At 34.9% G+C, this 16,346-nt stretch overlaps 1 long non-coding RNA gene across 1 annotated transcript; it reads left to right on the plus strand.

Moving 5' to 3' along the window:
• Window positions 1-8,342: 8,342 nt before the first annotated feature.
• On the plus strand, window positions 8,343-16,059 carry LOC150034673 (uncharacterized). Its single transcript, XR_016531195.1, has 2 exons — window positions 8,343-9,314; window positions 15,893-16,059. It is a non-coding gene; the product is annotated as an uncharacterized LOC150034673 (long non-coding RNA).
• Window positions 16,060-16,346: the final 287 nt, after the last annotated feature.

The following is a 16,346-nucleotide window of genomic DNA, read 5'->3' on the forward strand; positions in this document are numbered from 1 at the left end:
TATTGAGAAAAGCTTGATCCAATTCTTCCCAATTGGTTATGCTTCCTGGTGCAAGAGACTCCGACAAATCTTTTGCCTTATTCTACAAAGGAAATGAGAATAATCTTAAACGAATAGCGTCATTAAAAACCCCATTTAATTTTACTATTCCGCAAATCTCTAGGAAATCACGAATGTGTTTCTGTGGATCCTCACTCAATGTGTAACATCCCGAATTTCAGAAAAATTTAAGTTAATTATCTAAAATTATTGAGTTTAAATTTCCCTTTCATTTGAAAAATTAGGGTTCAATTGAAATAATTGAAAAACTTTTATTGATTAAATTGAATTTAATTCATTAGAAATTCGAACTGATTATCTTGAAAATATTGAATTTTGTTTCCCTTTGATTTTGGATTTTAGGGCCAACTTAAAAAAAATAATAAATAAATAAAAGGAGATAATTAATTTCATGTAGTTTTGAATTGATTTAAATATTTTGAATGATTTAATTTGTGTCAAATTGATGGATCTTATGCCATTTATTTTTTGTTTTTGAAGCCTAAATGAAGATAATTTGAAAAGTTAATTGATTTATTAATTTAATAGAATCTTGGGAGATTTTGAGGATATTGGGATAAAATATTTTATTTATCTTTTAAAAATTTGAAAAAAAAATAAAAGAGTTGAGATTTTTTTTTGAAATTAAAAGAGAAAGAAAAGAGGCAAGAAAAAAAATTGGGAGAAAGCAATTCGGTTTTTCAGTGACAGCTTCTACAAAATTATCGATTGTCGGAGTGTGAACCGTTGGTTCGTGCTCAAATTTGGTCAGACTGTTCGAGACATATCGAGTTTCATTTTGAACGGTTGGATCGTTGTTTGAAGCCTTGGTTTGTTCGTAATCGCTGCTGAACAAAATCTGTAAAACTAGAAATTCCCCTTCTCTCCCACTCTCACAAACCCACCTCATGCCAGACCCTCGCTACCAGCTGCTAGCCTAAACAATTTATGCCGTCCCACAGCAACACCTGCTGCCTATCTATGGTAGCCACGAGCCGTCGCGCCATCTACCGCCACTGCCCGATCTTTACCGAAATCTTGAGAAAAACCTTTGGTAAGACTTATTTTCCTTATAATTTGGGAAGTCAAATTCACCAATTTGATTTTGGATTAAATTAGTAACCTCTCTTTGGTGTGAAACTTAGATTCAAGATTTGGAAGTTTTGAGGCATTGACCATCAAACTAGAGACCATTTTGTTTTGCAGAAAATTGGTGAAGATCGGTAAGTTTTGTAAGTTGTTGGATGGTTATTCTTTTGGATTGAGAGTAATAGTGGAAAATTAAGTTATTGATTTTGGACTTAATTCTTGATCAGATTGGCTAATTGAATCAAGTTTTGGAATTGGTCTTGGACCAAGCCACAATTTTAGGTTGATTCAAGTGTGCTAAAGAAGTTCTAAGGAGATTTTTTTTTTTTTTTTTGAGTTTTTTACCAAATTAAGGTAAGTGATACTATTACCGATGCCTTCGTGCCAGGCGACCTAGATTAGACCTATAAAGTTACTTGGTAGACTTTGGAGCATGATTTTGTTTGTCATTATGTTTTGCGTGTTGCATGGCAATTACAAGTATTATGAGCATGATCAAATTTCTAATCAGCACTGATATTATGTATGTGATGCATGAATGACCAGTAGAGCGGTTTATTGTCTCGTCTTGACGCATATTTTATTTTAGAAAACCTACGGGTCTAGTTTCATGTTTGACGGTGTGCCTACGGGCCGCTAGACAAGCGTGAACCGACAGGTTTACGTTTATGTTATTATCATGTTTGACAGTGTGCCTACGAGCCGCTAGACATGCATGAACCGACAGGTTTACGTTCATGTTATTATCATGTTTGACGGTGTTCCTACGGGTCGTTAGACATGCGTGAACTGACAGGTTTACGTTCATGTTATTATCATGTTTGACGGTGTGCTACAAGCCGTTAGATATGCATGAACCGACAGGTTTACATTCATGTTATTATCATGTTTGACGGTGTGCCTACGGGCCGCTAGACATGCGTGAACCGACAGGTTTACGTTCATGTTATTATCATGTTTGACGTTGTACCTACGGGCCGCTAGACATGTGTTTCAAGGCAAGATAGTACGTCTTTTGGTTTTCCTTTTATCATAAAAAATCGATGCAGTTGTATGAGCCACGGGCTATCTTTCTTTGCTCGTGGATGCATAGCCTGATCCCGGTAATGGGATCACTTACTGAGTATTTTATACTTAACCTTTTTTAATTTATATTTTTCAGGTAATAATAGGAACGGACTGGCGGGTGACGAGAGGGACCTTTGATCGTGCCATATGGGACATGTAAATCGCTTTCGCTCAGTTTACGTTTTCAAGCTATTTAAAAGTTTTGATTTGAAACTCAATGTTGGTCAAAATTTTATTTGTTTAAGTTATTTTTTTTCTTCATTATTTTAGGGGCCCCAAACAAAGCTTTTACTTATTTGTTATTTGTTTTGGAAAACTATGTTTATTATTTTAATGAAATTGATTTTCCTCAATGGTCAAAATATTTTGAATGTAAATGTGTAATTATGAGTAATGACCCTTAACAGAGTACTAAAAAAAGGTCGGGTCGTTACAATTGGTATCAAAGCCTAAGTTTTAGATTATGTAGATTGACTTACGATGTAAGTCTTGGTTTTGTGTCCCTTATGGCTATTCACGGATCATTCGTCCTCGCCATGTATATTCTTTCATTAATTGTTTTATGGATGATGTGTTTAAAAGCCTTCATGTCTAAGCTTTATGTATTGACTGATTGTTTTGTTAGTTTAACGACTTGAAAGAAGTTAGTATGAGATGGCTATTTTTTTTTTTTTTTGTGTTATGGAAAGAAAGAAGGATCATAATAAGGCCATTTGGCATTAGTTTAAATCATGGAAGGACTATTAGAAACGGACATATATTTCTGTTCACAGATATTGAAACCTGATAGAACTATGAAGTATTATGCACTTATGACATGAAAAAAAGAAATGGATGTATTTGGTTAAGCTATAGAATAAGGTAGGTGAATTGGAAATTCACAGAGGAATAATATTAAGTTTTGCATTACGAGAATAAAACTAGTGGTGCTACAAGGAACTTTATCACAAGGCACATGTTCTTAGTTATGAGATTAAAGTTTCTTTATAAGATAAGAAAGAGGTGAAGAAGAGACTATAAATTCTATTAAGGATTACTAGATATTAAAGTCAAAATGTTCCAAGAAAATTTTTGAAATGATTAATAGGTCATGATCACTTTCATGGTATTGAAGTTGGTGGAGCGAGTATGTATGGTGTTTTGGTTCTTTATGTAACGTGCCTAAAAGGAAGAAGAATTACTAGATGGAGCATAAAGCGATAATATGAGGAACTCTTTACAAGACCTAGGTAAGATGAATTGGTCAAGGAATGCCAAGATGGTTGAAATTATAGTTACCTTTAGATGGGAGAAAACGAGTTATTGGATTGAAAAATTCTTAAGGTGCTTGGGTTGAACTATGTGTTTGTCACAATGAAAAGGTTCAAGTTTAATGAACCATACCAAGAGGAAGGATAAACGTTTTGAAATTTAAAAGCAATGTTATCTTGTGGGATACCCTACTAAAGTTCCAAGTTTGGAATGGAATTTTAGATTTATGGAAAAAGTTATAAAGGGTCATATGTCTTGGTTTAGAGATTATGTTTCACTTTTGAAGTGAAAAGTGCACCTTCAAGTTGTTGGGTTAAACAAGGATAAATGTGAAGAAAATAATAGTATTTAAGGAAAGATTTTATTTATTTGGGGAGATAAATGGAAATTAATGTGTTCAAGATTCTAAAATGGTTAAGAAAGGTTTGGATTTTAGGACATGATATGGGTGGATACAAGGCGTGGTTTGGTATAAAATAGGAATCTCTCATTACCATTTTGAACTTTGTACTGCAATATGCAATGTTCAAAAAAAATATATAGCTTGCTTAGGTTGTTAGATTGTAGACTGTGAAAAGGGATTTGAATAGTCACATGTTTTGATACAGATATATTTCACTAGGAAAGTGAAATAGAGCATCTTGGATATATTGGTCTTGGAAAACATAAGAGAAGATGAAAGGATTTGAGAAATATTTTGTTGTTTTGAGAAGGTAAGGGGAATTGATGTTTTGAGATTACGAACAAAGGTTTGGTTTGGTGTTCAAGATAGGAAATATGTGTTTACGAACCCTTAGAGTTGGTATGAACAATCTCATTACTATTTGGAACTATGGATCTTAGTATCTGTTGGTTGAATGAATATCCTGCCTAAGCTATTGGTCATGGAACTCAATTTTAGAATGAGAATTTGATTAAGCTAGACTATCACGCGTTGGAAGAGTGCTTAGAAATCTTCTTCAAATTATAGTGGAGTCGAAGGAAATAACGTTTTATGAAAGGATGTTTAATAGAAATAGTTACTAGAAACCATGGAAATGGAAGGGGTAAGGCCTCGTTAAAGAGGGGGAAGACGTTGAAAGGTATTAGCAAGTCTTAGAGGTCTTGATTGTGGACACGATGAAGTTCTTCAATTGATGTAGCCAACGGTTGGAGTTAATCACTAATGAATGTTTTCAACTCCTCCAAGTCTATGCTGCTGTGTTGGGGCGCTGGCTCTTCTTGTCCAACTGGGCCTTCGGATGCTGTCGGGTTACTGGTTCCTAACCCAGTTAGCTCAAAAATTACTAGAGGTGGCACAAAAGTGTGAATTGGACTTTGATGGGGCGAAGGAAATGATTGAGAGAAGTCCTGATCTATGAAAGTGGGTTCTTGCTGCGTTTGCTCAGGGCTCCTTGTTGGCTGGGCTATTGGTGAATCATGGATAAACTCTAGAGCAGGTTGCACTTCCTCAGCTAAGATTGCTGGCTCAGCTTCAACTTCTTCATTTTCTGAAGCCTCATCGCTGTGTTCAACTATTATGACGCGTTGCTTCTTGAGGGCACGTTCTGATGGTCGAGGTCTTCGTGTTACTTCCTTGGCTGGTAAGGTTGGCTGATGTTGTGATCCTCGAAGTAGATGCCTTACTGCCTTTATATCTATTAGACCATCGACTGCTTCATGCTCATCCCCCAAAAGGATGCCCCCGCGTTCACATAATGCGCAGATCACCCATGGAAAGTATAATTTCCCTCTAGGCTTGTTCTTGATGGTCTTGATCTGATCCCTAATGATCCTTCCAATGTCCAAGGTGATACATTGCATTATGTATTAGGTGGCCAAGACGCGCTCTCTGATTAATGTTTCATCATGCGTTGTAGGCATGATGCTGCACTTAATTAGATAACACCACATATTTGCGTCCGGATTCAAATTCCTGGAAGCAAGCATCTTGAATCCGTTTCTTGATGTCTGCCACTTGCTTCCGGGTTTGGCCACCACTTTCAACGCATCTTCTAATTCACTGTGCGTTGGGTGTTCCAAGATGTGGTTCCCCTCCGCACCAGGATTGTTGCTTAGGTTGAACACTTCATTAATTCTTTTTGTTGAGAAGCGAACTAACACCCCTTCAACAAAAGCGGTGTTATTCATTAATTCTTTTTGTTTTGCATTTTTTACCAAGTTGAGGTAAGTGATACTATTACCGATGCCTTCGTGCCAGGTGGCTAGATTAAACCTATAAAGTTACTTGGTGGACTTTGGAGCATGATTTTGTTTGTCATTATGTTTTGCGTGTTGCATGGCAATTACAAGTATTATGAGCATGATCAAATTTCTAATCAGTACTGATATTATGTGTGATGCATGAATAGACCAGTAGAGCGGTTTATTGTCTCGCCTTGACGCATGTTTTATTTCAGAAGACCTACGGATCTAATTTCATGTTTGACAGTGTGCTTACGGGCCGCTAGACATGCGTGAACTGACAGGTTTACGTTCATGTTATTATCATGTTTGACAGTGTGCCTACGGGCCGCTAGACATGCATTTCAAGGCAACATAGTATGTTTTTTGGTTTTCCTTTCATCATAAAAAATCGATGCAGCTGTATGAGCCACGAGCTATCTTTCTTTGCTCGTGGATGCATAGCCTGATCCCGGTAATGGGATCACTTACTGAGTATTTTATACTCAACCTTTCTTAATTTATATTTTTCAGGTAATGATAGGAACGGACCGGCGGGTAACGAGAGGGACCTGTGATCGTGCCATATGGGACATGTAAATCGCTTCCGCTCAGTTGACGTTTTTAAGCTAGTTTTGATTTGAAACTAAATGGTCAAAATTTTATTTGTTTAAGTTATTTTTTTTCTTCATTATTTTAGGGACCCCAAACAAAGGTTTTACTTATTTGTTATTTATTTTGGAAAACTATGTTTATTATTTTAATGAAATTTATTTTCCTCAATGGTCAAAATATTTTGAATGTAAATGTGTAATTATGAGTAACGACCCTTATCAGAGTACTAAAAAAAGGTCGGGTCATTACACAATGTACCTCTGAATGTTCTATCTCATGCCATTTGAATCAAACACGGCTTTAATTCAAAATTGTTTGTATTAATCGAAGTTTCAGCGATTTTGGGCTGTGACACAAGAACAACCATCTGGAAATATTCTCTAATGGTCCTCCCATTAACTTGATCTCCTATTGTTGCAAATTCCTCCAGACTCTTCTTAATGTCAGTTCGATTTCTTGATCCAAAGGCAAACTTTCAGATCGACGATCTCGTCGCATACACCGAATATTTCAAATAAAAAATGAAAATAAAATAAAATACAGTCAAAATTAAGACTAGGTTCGTTTTCACAATATTGACAAAAAAAAAAAATCATATTGACAATCCTCGGCAACAACGCCAAAAACTTGACAGCGACACACAAGCATACGTATCGAAGTAATAAAATCCTAATTGGGGTATCGTCCTCAAGGATTGGTGTTGGTAAAGATTTAACATCGTTCTTTTAAACCTCTAACCGAACAAAAAAAATCTTTGTAAATCATTGAACCTACCACCTGTACTACTAGGTAGTACAAATGGCAAGTATGGAGTCGAACCACAGGGAGGCCAAGAATTAAATCTCTCTAAAGCTAAATTTGACTATGGAAAATAGTAAAAATGAGGGTTTTGTTTGATTGACAGGAAAACTAAATGCGAAAATTCAAATGCGAAAAAGTAAAATAGGTTGAGAAATAGAGAGATTGAACACAAGATTACCTTCGTCGGTTTAGAGATTGTAGGGTTTTCTATGAATCTAATCATCGATTAATTAGGAAAAGAACCTTGAATGATCTATTTTTTAAGTCTAACCGAATATAGGGACAACTCATACAAACTCCTTAATGAGAATCAACATGCCCTTAATTCCTAAATTAATTAAGTTCATTATAAAGCCAATTTACTTAGTTAATTGGATTATGTTATTAAGACATTAAGCAAGAATGACCAATTCTATCCTAATGTATTTCCAATCTTTAGGTTTTGTTATCAATTAGGTGCAATTACACAATTTTTGAAAATCTATTCAAATTAAAGTGTCAATTTTTGTTAGGTAACAACTTAAATTTTTATAGTTTGTATGAAAAAATTGATTTTTCATCCCGTTATCCCTTTGTATATTAAGAAGGTACATTAAATATTAACAATATTTTTCACAATAAAACTAAGTCATAACAAATTATAAAAGAAGAGAATAAATTGTTATTTGGTTCTAAGTTTAGGTAGAAAAGGGTTTCAAAAGATTATGGTTTAAATACTACTTTAGTCCTTTTACTTTTAGTTTTGGTTGATTTTAGTCTTTATATTTTCAAATTGTTCATTTTAGTCTCTATACTTTCATCTTTGGTTCATTTTAGTCCCTATACTTAAAAAATGTTTATTTTAGTCTTTGTACTTTTAACTTTGGTTTATTTTAATTGTTTAAAAATTTTTCATTTTGGTCCCTTCATTTTCACTTTTAAAGGATAAAAATGATCATTTTTATAAAAAAAAGTTCAATGACCAAAATGAACCAAAGTTGAAAGAATAAATATCAAAATGAACATAAATATAGGGACCAAAATGAACCAAAAATTAAAAGTATAAAAACTAAAATGAATATTTTGAAAATAAGAGACCGAAATGAACAAAATAAAAATGAATCAAAGTAGTATTTAAATCCAAATTAAATAGAAAGATAAAGGTTGGAAAGGTAATTTAACAAAAATGTACCCACATTGCATGAAGAGAAAAGCAGGCTGATCAAAGAAACGTGGCGCGCCATAGTTCGTTTCGTTACGACGGATAGAAATTATTCCGTACCAGGGGACAGCCAGTGGGGCCCACCATCAGAAATTCCGTTGGGATATGAATCCTCATATTTCATTTTACACAATTTTTTTCCCCTTAATTTGGGAGATATTCGATATTCGTACTTTTCCAAGAACCTCTGAACTTGCAGAGGCTGTATGGGAAGAAGGAACAACATGAAGAACCAAATAGAAGCATTAGAAACCAAGTTGAAGAAGGTTGAAGATGAGGTTCAGAAGATCCCAACAATGGAGAACAACATCACTGCTCTATTACAACAAATGTCCCAGCATCTAATTCCAAAGGAGGAAGAACAACAACGTTCTAGCCAAGCTAAACCAAGCGGAGAAGAACAACGCCGCGTACCTGAATGCATAGCCCACCGCATTCAGAGAGTTACCTCTGTTCAATAGAATCGATTCTCCGGCCAGGTGGATCTTGAGAATGGAACGCTACTTCAAATTCAACCACATTTAGAAGCAAAATTCATCAACGGCTTGAAGACAGAGAATCGAACAGAGGTTCGGAAGTTACAACCAAAAGGTATAGAGGAAATCATGAGAAAGGCGAGGTTAGTAGAAGATAACAACAATTTTGCTCTGTACTCTGCCGTTGTCAATACATCTTATAAAACTATGAAGCTTAGAGGCACGATCAAACATAGGGCTGTGGTATTTAAGATCGTAAGTGGGGCAGACTATAGTTTCATCTCTAAAACTTTGGCTAAGGAATTGGAGCTTCCGTTGGACTACACCGACGACTACAGTATTGTTCTGGGTACCGGGAAGACGATGAAAGAAGACGTAATTTGCCGTAACGTGATGCTACGAGTCCAGAATCTTATCATGTTTGAGGACTTCTTGCCGCTTGAAATAGACGGGGTAAGTCATGAGGTTATATTGGGAATGACGTGGCTGGTGACCCTAGGCCAAACCGAAGTTGATTGGAAAGATCTCACCATGAAGCTGAAGGTGGGGAAGGAGACTGTAACTTTACGAGGAGACCCATCCCTCTGATTCATTGCCCATGCTGAAATGCGGTTAGTTTTGTTGAGTGCTTACTTGAACCTTCTTTGCTTATGGTACTTCTAAATTTAGTGAACTTGAATGAAACAATTTCTTATGCTAAACGTGATATATGAAGTTCTAATATCAGATGCTTTTGATTTAGATTTACCTAGTTACATGCATTGGTAGCTTAGAGATGTAACACTCGGTAAAACTTCAGTCCTGTCTTTGCCCACCAATTGAGACTAAGCATATAGCAGATTCTCTCTTAGTCAAGATTTGATTCAATGAGTCATGGATTGGAACCAATAGCATAGATTTCTTTGCATAATAACTACTTGCCTGTACATTTTTCTTTGGTCTAGCTGCTCTTTGCACCTTGGTTCTGTTCAGTTCACAGGGAAAATTTTGGTTGTTGAGGTTTAGGTACAACAAAAGAGAAGTTGTTGAGCATGGATAATACAGCTCCCATGGTTGGTCATTCGGATAGATCTTTCTGTATCCATAACAACCCAATATGAAGTCATCTACTGACTTCATTCTCTGTATAAGAATAGTTCAGTGTTGAGTCCACTATTTCCATCAGGTTTCCATTTCTCGGATGCCTCCATAACTAAAGAATATTGGTTGTTGTATCTTGCTGTCTCATATGTAGGATGAATATTGCGATTAACGAAAGAAAAGCTAGATTCACCCTCGTATTTAACAAGGTCTTCATCCTCTTTTTCTTGGTTTAAAGAACTATTCATTTTGCCACAGGATCTCAAGGATAGGTTGCCAAAACTGAAATACTGTCCCAGCATTGCTTATTCGGGAGATATGTGAGCGTTGGATTTGAAGATAATCCATATAGAACATGTACAATGTTTTTATGGAATGCTAAAGAACTAAGTGACTGTATGGAAGTTGATTCTAATGCAGAATGTACAATGTAGAGTCCTAGGCTAGTCCATGGAGAGGAACCCACAAAAAGTGTCAAATGAAAGGTAGATCTTTGGTGCAATGCCGAGTTTAGGAGTGGGATATGAATGAACCGAGATCACATCTGAATGAGAGGGATTCTGAGGACATGTGAGGACATGAAAGTATGATTAAGAAAAACTTAAAAAAATTGAAAGTTGCTATCTATACCAACAAGGTGCACCTTCATTTTTAGTGGCTCAATCATAACTCGGTAAGTGTGTTTAGTTTGGAGCAGTTCTATGTTAGATGACCTCCTGGAAATTTTCCTAAAATGCATGTGAGTGAGGACAAAGCATGTTGAAACGACCAGTATTGGTTTGTGAGATAGTCTTTGGTCTTGGAAGCACAAGAGGATAACGTGTAAAGTCATAAGGAATGCAGGGGAATCTCAGGGCAAATAAGGTGTCGAATCCTGATCAGAATCCTGGGCCTAGAGCATTATATTTGGTTAGAAGAAACTTACGAGGAACCCACTTTCCTAGTACTTTCTAACATTAGATCGATTATCTTTACCATTCCAAAGCCTGATATTTTCGGTCTCATGTGAGCATACAGTAAAACATTACTTGGTTTAAGGTCAAGATGTATAATTGTAATTTGAGAGTCCTCATGAAGTAATAAGTCGATTAAAATGCCTTGAATATGCTATCTGGTGCTCCAAGTTTTGCTGCCCTCATGCATGGCAGCTTGATGTGTACTACTTCATATCACATTGGATCGGTTCCAAAGTGATAGTTTCCTTTCCTCTGCAGTATCTACACCAAATATAATATATCCCCTTGTAACCATTCCTAAGAATTTTCTAAACAACTAAAAGTTAAATATATACAAAACGATTGAAGAAGTTGGATGAAGTTTTCGCCGTCCGCTTGCAAAAATAATTGCAGCTAGTGCTACTTACGCTTGAATTTTTGTTAGTGAACCAATATGACCGATTAAATTCTCACCTCATTTTGATTCAGAAGATAAATCAATAAACAAATTCTTATATCATTAGACAAAACATTGGGCTGTAGAATTCAATCTTTACCATAATTCAAATAACTATTCAGGGTGAGTTCTTATTGACTCTTCAGTCTTTAGTTGTCTACCATGCTTTTAAATCAAAACGCATTCCATCCCTTTAGCCAATATCTTTTTCTTGGTCACTTGTAATGACTTTAGTTACGATTACACCCTAGATTTTTATAACAATTATCCTCCCAATTTTTAATTTACTTAATTAGTGCTTGTAGTTTGTTAATGGTTGCTATTAACGACTATTATTATTCATATCGATATATTTGTAAAATTGAAATTTCAATATCAACATCAACATCAATAATTTAATTTTTTATTTTAAATTCTTCTCTAATGATGCCGAACCTATCAATTTACGACATGCTAAAATTTTAATCTTTTTAAGTTGTACCAAAACTTGACCTCAACTTCATCTTTAATTCTAAATGTGTTTTAATTATTGTTTAATTAGAAATTTTCAATTTTACTTTTACATTTGAGTTCCGTTCATTTTGTCAGTTTTTTCTTCCAAACTTTAAATTCCTTTGAATGTCACTTCAATAAAAGAAAATTTAAAATTATATTTTGTAGCACATGAAAAAGAGTAAACGTAAAATTTTAATCTAAATTTCTAAATATTTTTAATCAGAAAAATCTATATATATAAAATAACTCATGAATGAAGGCAAATGTAAAATTTTAAAAAACTATCAGAGCTAATTGCAATAATTAATGAACCACAAGTGACTAATGGATCAAATATTCAAGTTAAAAGTTTATAGTTGTAAGGGTAACAATCCACGGAGTTTAAAAAAGATCATTGATCAAGTTAAAAATTCAAGCACTGCAAGCAAACCTTGTCTTAGGAAAGGGATATTAGATATCTGCTAGGTTATTTAAGGCATTGCAATCTTCTTTTCTTTTTCTTTAACTCGATGATTCTTTCCAGCTTGACAACTGTTCTTAGTTATGGATGAGCTTTTCTTTCTAGTGCTTTATTTCCTGCCCTTCGATTCTATTGAGACAATAAATCACTTTCGTTATGCTCCGTATGCATGCTGAAGTAATAAATGTTATGTCTTTCATTATTAGCATCCAAGATTTAAATAAAATTTTAACTTATTTTAAACTATTGATTGTTTTGAGTTTTCTTAGTGAAATCCAGAGATTCTATCAATTTTTTTAAATATTATATAATTTTTCCAAGTTTTATATCAAATCATACCTGATTTTTCAAATCTTCCAGCACAAAGATAAAATTTTACAAAAGAAAAATTGAATAAGATTTGGGAGATATAAAGATTCTCGGTGTATCACGGGCAAAATTAACACCGAATTTTATAATTGGGCTTTCTCGGTGAAATCTCGAGTAGATTAACACCAAGATTCTTTATGTTTTCCTAAATCTTAATTTTTTTAATTTGTACAATTTGATCTTTTACAAAATTTAAAAAATATTGTGCACTCGAGAACCATTTGAAAAATCATAAGTGGTAAATTCATTTGGAAATTTGAAAATTCATATAATTGTGAAAACAAAAAATTAGGGTACAAATTTGAAAAAGTATGTAAAGATTTGATATAAGATTTAAAATTTTGGTAAAAATAATAGAATTTGGAGAAAATTTCAGAAAAAATATAAGATTTGGTATAATATTTGCAAAGATTATATAATATCATAATAAAGTAGTAGAATCTTGTTGCTAATTCTGCATGATATTTATCAAGAAGACCCAAAACAATCGATAAGTTAGAAAAAGTTAATTTTTGGTCGATCTCGATTGGGATGGATCGAAAAAACTAGGTTAACAAATTTAAGAAAAAAAAGTGTTAGTTTTGAAAAATAAAAACTTGATAGTGTTATTATTAAGTCAAACCAAGTCAGCTCTGCCAAATCATCCAAGTCCTTCCCAGTCAGTAGATATGTGTCACCGAATAATTCAATAACAAATTTGGTTAAGAAAGATTCCTAATGGTTATGGATTTGTCATTAGTGTTGTGCCATTGTATAACATTTTTATGTATATTTTATTATTATATGCTCATCCCAATTAGGGATTTATCTATATAAATTAGGCATGTCTCCCTCAATAATAAGGAAAATTGCCTCTTGAGCACCTCTCTTCTTCATCATTTAAGTTTCTTAACTTGATATCAGAGCTTCTATGGAAAACACCAGCTTCTCTGTGAATTCCTCCTCTCATGGTGGTGCTAATTTCAGCTACCCCTTCTGAATCAGTTACTTAATCAGATCACAACTATCAAGTTGGATCATAGCAACTTCCTTCTTTGGAAAAACCTGGCACTCCTGATCCTTCAAAGTTAAACGTTGGAAGGACACTTGACTAGACAAACACCTTGTTCACCAGCATTCCTACAGTCAAACGATAGAAATACAACAGCTGCTGGAGCTGCTGCAGTAATAGAAGCTCCAAGTTCTAATGGAAGCTTCAGAAATGGAATCTTGAGCTCTTCGACAACCTCATAGAGGTAAGTCCTCAATATGAAATGTGGATGACAGTAGATCAGCTACTTCCTGGCTGGTTATACAACTCAATGACACCTAAAGTGGCAGTCCAAGTGATGGGGTGCAATTGTGCTAAAGACCTCTGGAGCAATATTCAACAATTATTTTGAGTCCAATCAAGAGCTCAAGAAGATTACCTGAGGCAAGTTTTTCAAACCACAAGGAAAGGTAACCTTAAAATGGAAGAATATTTATGAATCATGAAAAATAATGTTGCAACCTTAAACAAGTAAGAAGTCTTGTTCCTATAAGAACTCTAGTGTCACAGGTTCTGTTAGGTCTCAATGAAGAATTCAATGCAGTTGTGGCAACCATACAAGGCAAAATCGACATTTCATGGCTCAATATACAATCGAAACTTCTCCTTTATGAAAAGCATCTTGATCATCAGGAAACTCAAAAGAACACCGTTGGTTTCAGTCATAACAAAAACGTTAATATGACCAACACCAAAGGAACTAATGGAAAGTTAAATAAAAAACCACACAATGGGGGAAATCAACAATCGAATAGTGGACATAGAGGAGGAGATGGTAGAGGAAGGGGTAAAGGAAGATACAAGCCAACTTATCGAGTTTGTGGAAAGGTAGGTCACACTGCGTACTTCTGTTTTAATCGGTATAACCGTGAATTTGTACCCAACTCACCTCAAAGTAGAGGAGGTTTCACTCATGTCCAAGGAAGGGGAGTTGCTTTGGTTCCTTCCGCCTTTTCTACAACCCAATCTGCAAATAAATATTTAGCCACTCCTAAGAACATAAATGAGACCAACTGGTATGCAGATAGTGGAGCCTCTAGCCATGTAACAACTGATTACAACAATCTTAGGAATCCTGCTGAATATGGAGGTAAAGATCTTGTAACTGTTGCTAATGGAGAATGTTTAAATATATCTCAAGTAGGCAGTGGTATTTGAAGTCTAAAAATAATAAGATAAAACTTAATAACATGCTTTGTGTACCCTATATTGCTAAGAATTTGATTAACATATCCAAACTCACTCAAGATAATGTTGTTTACATCGAGTTTCACAATGATTATGTCTTGTAACGACCAAGGGTATGGGGCAAGTCCTGCTGAAGGGGGTGCTTAAAGAAGGTTTATACTAGTTCGAGAACTATAATGTTGGTTCAAAGACACCTATTGTGGTGCATACAGCTCAGTTGCAGTCAGTGGACAAAAATTACAATCTATCTACCTTAGTTTTGTCAAATTCTGGTGTGTCTATTAGTAATAGGGTGTCTAAGACCATTTGGCATAGGCGGCTTGGTCATCCTTCTCTTAAAATACTTGAGTTAGTGATCAAGAAATGTTATCTTCCTGTCATACTTAATGAATATTTTCAAATTTGCGAATCCTGTCGCTGTGAAAAAGCCCATTTTCTTGAGTTTCCTAATTCCACTTCTTGTGCTACTACACCATTTGAGTTGATTCACATTGATGTTTGGGATCCGACTCCATTATTGTCCACTGATGGTTATAAATATTATGTGTTATTTGTTGATAATTTTATTAGATTTACCTGGTTCTATCCTCTAAGGCCAAAAAGTGGTATCCTGGCTTCATTTCAACATTTCATCACCTTAGTTAAAACTCAATTTGGAGGCACAATTAAAGCACTTCAGTCCGACAATGGGGGAGAATACATTTAAGTTCATCAATATTGTCATCAAGAGGGTATCACCTCACGAATGTCCTGTCCACACACATTAACATAAAATGGTAGGGCGGAGAGAAAGCACAGATAGGTTGTTGACACCGGACTTACCTTGTTAGCCCTGGCTTCTCTACCCTTCACTATTTGGTGGGATGCCTTTGTGTACACTATGTACTTAATGAATGGGCTACCAAATTCAGTTCTAAAAGGCCAGTCTCCTATTGAGGTGTTACACAACAATGAGCTGGACTTTAGAAGCCTCAAGATATTTGGGTGTGCATGTTATCCATGTCTTTAGCCTTATAACAACAACAAGTTTAGCTATTAGTCTGAAAAATGTGTATAAATGGGCCTTATTTTGCACCATAAAGGCTACAAGTATCTGAGTCGATCTAGCTGTATATTTATATCTTGCCATGTTGTTTTCAATGAATCTAACTTTCCCTTCAAGTCTGATTTTGCAGGCTGTCTAAATCTCAAGTCTCAGTCTACCAGCTACACACAACACTCATCTCTTATCATGGTTGCCACTGTTGAGGTTGATGCCCTAAATCTCGTAGGATCCTATAGTTTTTAATTATATTGTACAAACATTTTATTTATTTAATAAAATATGATATGTTTTATTTGACATTTAGTAGCATTAAACCCAGAAACCAATAAACTAACATCCAATGTTATCTTATGTAGCTTAAATATGTATATAGAGACATACAAGTGGATCATGTTTAAATGATAACCTAAATGGTTTGTAGTAGATGGATAAGGCTAGATACCTTATCCTGATGACACTACGAGTACGACCCACTTTGTAGATGTTACAATTGTTGTAAAGTGCTACAAATGACCTGATCCTCATCATTCATGTGGAGACATGTGAGTGAGAGTATTCTATACAAAGAAGTTTATATAAGACCG

This window comes from Benincasa hispida, chromosome 8 (assembly GCF_027475165.1).
Source record: "Benincasa hispida cultivar pf3 chromosome 8, pf3_genome.v1.1, whole genome shotgun sequence".
Lineage (NCBI taxonomy): Eukaryota > Viridiplantae > Streptophyta > Magnoliopsida > Cucurbitales > Cucurbitaceae > Benincasa > Benincasa hispida.